Consider the following 4446-nt stretch of genomic DNA (forward strand, 5'->3'; position numbering starts at 1 on the left):
AAGGAATCGAACCGTTCGGACGCCGCAATGAATCATGGCCACTGCTCAGGGTGTGTGATGTTCACTAATGTGTGTGCACTACGTGTATGGGTTAAATGCAGAGGACAAATTCCCAGTGGGCCTTCACGTGACTTCCTCGGTTCATTGAAAATTGCCATTCAGAAGAACCGATTCGCTTCACTGTTGTGCTCGTGGTTAAAAGCGTTCTTTTGCAGAGATGCATGATGGGAGAGATTGTTACCCATCAAAAACCTTTTTTTTTTTTTTTTTTTTTTTTTTTTTTACATAAGAAACATGAAATCAATTTCCTTTTTGTTAAGATTTTATTTTTTGTATTCTTAGACAGGATTTAGGCACATTAAAATACAAGCAAGAAATACAAGCTTTCTCTATAATTCTGATTAGAAAATTAATCAGCATACATCCTGTCCCCTCTTTCCATCCTACATAGGTGATGATAGTTTCTGATATTGTCAGATAGCCTATTTCTAAAAAACCCAAAGGATGCTGTCATGGTCAAACTGTTAAATTTGGTATCTCTGAAAGCCCAGGATGTCCTCTTTAAGACACCACTTAAAACAGTGGCGTGTGTGGTCTCAGAGAAATGTATAATATGGCTTAAGTCCTCTATAGAACTAAACAAACTGCTGGGCTCATGAGATTAAATACAAATTAGAAAGGCATGGCATTAACCTCTTCATGCTTGGTGTCATCTAATCCCATACAATTTGAATGAAAATTTCAGAAAAGAAGTAAAAATCAATTTGATTTTGAATGCAAGCTTTTAACTAATAAAGAACAAATCTGGATTTACATGAAACGTTTTAAAAGTCAAAAGAGAAGAAAAACAGCATAAGGAATAGTCTACTTTGGATAGTGAATACTTTGAAAAGTTCTTCAAAGTGTTCACACCTTTTCCTCAAGGACTCTGGTAAAACTTTGCTGCATGAGAAATCCTTTTCTTGCCACTACTGAACAAACCATGTCAAAGCCAGAAAATATTTCACAAAACAGATGATGCTGCAGTCTTATGAACTCTCACTGATATACAGTATTCCATTTTGTTTCACCGTGCAGGAGAGCGATAATAACCGTCAGATAAACTACATGTCTACTGTCTGGTGCTGTTTTCCACATCCTGTTTAGTTAAACATATAGGCCTATCTCAGAAATATTCCTCATCATTCTTCAAGAGAATTACTAACATTCTGCTCTGTGTGGCGGTCTGACACAACTAAGAAGAAAGATTCTGAAAAGCTTGCCAATGAACTCCATATGGCCTAGTAAATATTTATTGTCATACCACAAACAGCCTATTGCTGCCACATTTCTTACTTTGTGAAAAGTTTGATTCGCTTTGCAGTCAGGATTTTTCTCTTATGCATTTGCTATGCCAGTTTGTATCCATCAGTGTTATTATGAGAAAGCCCATTAAGTCAAACATCTCCTGCCTCCTGCCATCAGTTTTCTTTTTTTTTTTTTTTGTCTCCTGCCTTTAGAGGATTGTGTGAGACATTTCTTCTTTACCATTCTATGATTGTGAAGACACAAGCTACGTAGAGTAAACACTGTTTTATTATGCAGCAACAAACAAGTCTTTGAGCTCATCAGACATCTCAATTAATTATTAAAAAAGTCTAGAGAGAACAAAACTACTGGAAGAAAATGTAACTCTGCCAGATGATTCCAAATTGTCAGGTTGGTCAGCTGATCCACAAAAAGGGCAGTTCAGGATAATGTCTGGTATATTCAACTACGCTCAAAAAAAGAAAAAGAAAAGGAAAATAGGGAAAAATTTGTATTTCATATTTGTGACTTGTCTTGTATATACAGTTTTTGTATTCTGACTGGTCACATGTGGCATTCATAGATCTGATATTTCCTAATATCCACCATCATAAACAGCAGTGCTAAAACACTCATCTGGATGGGAAACTGGGTCTCTCGTATCACACCGCAAACTTGCGCACAACATAATGTTCTATTCATTAATTTATGTGTAAAACATTTTAACGAGGAACAACTTTGTGCACATTTAAATACTTCAGAGATTTAGTTATTTAAACTAAACTTCAATCAAACAAAATGTAATTATGATGTGGATGCGGTGCTCATGCAGGTTTGAGTCAGGCCTGTGTAGCCTATATGTCTTGATCTCATTCTCTCCTTAGAAAAAAAAACCCATATTATCTTTATCATAAATGTCATTACTTTTAATTTAAGCTGACATTCATCATCAGTGCTCTGCTTGTCAGGCTATTCTCTGGAAAAAAAAAAACAACAACAATGAGGCTTGAGTGAAGCAGAGAGCATGCTGGGTCAAAGCAGCTGTTTGGCTTTCAGCTCTCTCGCAGCACTTGACCCAGGTTTGACCTTGAGCTTTAAAAACAGAAGGCATGGTGGCTTGTTAGTGGAATATTGACCTTTCTAGCAAACATGAAATAAGCTGAACTTCAGCACTGAAGTCTAAAACTAATCCTATAGCTCATATAGCTCAGTGTAAAAAAATGACAAATAAATACTAGGAGCCTCGCACCAGGAAGATCATATTTGGAGGTCCATGGCATCTAAAAGATTCACTCACAAAAAAAGGCACAAAAGCTGTCTATAAATCATTTAGGTAATATCACGTTAAGTACTAATATGTGCCTTTAAGACACTAATACACACAGTTTAGTGGTAAATAAGGTACAAAAGTTTACCTTCTGAAAGCTGCCCCAGCTTATATACTGCTTTAATTCATAACCCAGTTTTACCCATAACCAAAGAATTGGTCACAAAAATGATGTATTCAGTTAGCATAAGGCTCTGGGGGTGACTTGCCCCTGTTTAGCAATGATGAAGAAGAAGAAGAAGATGATGATGGTGGTGGCTTTTTCACATAAGCCTGGGAACATGCTGTCCTATTCTGTGCAGTTCTCTGCTTCATTAGATTCATTTTTCATGCCACTTAACTCCATGAGGATGAGTGCTCACCATAGGTTGTTTTTTCGTTTCTTCTTCCAAGCATTGTCTCTGTAGCTGTCGAATTTCAGCTGATAGGTTTTGAATGTTCAGCTTTTCAGGGATTTTGTTTTCTCCGAGCTCTGCGTGGTGTTCTGAAAAGTCTAAAATGATAAGCATTTTTTTTCTGGCTGTTTATCCAAAGTGACTTACAGTACACTTATATCGTGGACAATATCCCCTGAAGCAACCTGGATTTAAGGGGCTTTTTCAGTGGCACTGTCAGTGGTCATGAATCGGCCCTTGCGGGGTTTGAACCAGCCTTTTTGTTCACCAACCTAAGGGGAGATTCGCACTAAGATGGGCTTTTAATAAAACTAATAAAATTCAGTAGAAAGGCGATAGAGAAAAAAACAGAGAGAGAAAACAGAGATAATGGCTGGGAAAACCCCTATAATGCACTGCAGGCTCAAACCAACTGACAAATAAACCAGGAGATCTGGGTGCAGGTAACATGGAGAATGAGTACATACTGTTAATTTAGCCTACTACCAACATTGTAAAAAATGGCAAACATGTCTTCACCCCTTCAGTCACCAAAACCCCACCCAGCTCCACAGCAAACATTGACAGACAGAAAGAAATTCTGGTTAAGTTTTCTAATTGGTTTGTCCTGTTATTATTATTATTCATAGGCCTATAATTATTCATATTCATATTCATAATCATATATAATTATTATTAGTTTACCATCTTAATCAAGCTCCACTGTCTGCACTCTCCAGCTGTTGCTGTATGAAGTCGCTTCGTATTTGATGTTGAGCATTTGCATAAAATTAATAGGTTATTTAGTGGACACGCCCACATTGCAAAGGACCTCAGTCGCCAGTTTATCTTTTATTGAAAATGATTGTCGCTGTAAACAGAGCATTTGGTCTGTCAGAGAGGAAGGTGTAGCCTAGGCTACTGTATTTTAGTTATAGATAAGTCATTTTATTATTTATTTTCCCCTTTCCAGTCCATAAACTAATGTGGAAAAAAAAAACAGCATAACGCAAGATGTTATCCTTTAGAGCAGCAAGGCTACAAAACAGGACATACAACAGAACTGACAGTGAAACGCCGGAGAACTGAAATGAGAGAGGTGCAGATCATGACTAGAGAGCAAATTTAAAAACAGTGTTAGCTACTTTCAACCGAAATAGAAGCAAGAAAAAAAAAAAAAAACACATCTTCGTGTAGGTGGAGCTGAGACCTTCCGCTTCGCTTTGATGAGAAAGTTACTCGTTTAACCTACTAGAGTGCGCAATTCTCACACACTTCCTCGCATGAAGAACCGAACTGTCAATTCCATCAAGTCAAGGACTGTAGCCTCCACGCGAACATTATTATCAGCCAAACCAAGCGATTGTCCTCTCTCGCCCCTTTTATTTAAGTTTTCCTTTCCGTGCGACTTGTCTTGTTTTTTCTTTTTCTTTTGGAGAGCTGGAAGACACCCCAGAT

This window comes from Scardinius erythrophthalmus (genome assembly GCF_964197995.2).
Source record: "Scardinius erythrophthalmus genome assembly, chromosome: 5".
Lineage (NCBI taxonomy): Eukaryota > Metazoa > Chordata > Actinopteri > Cypriniformes > Leuciscidae > Scardinius > Scardinius erythrophthalmus.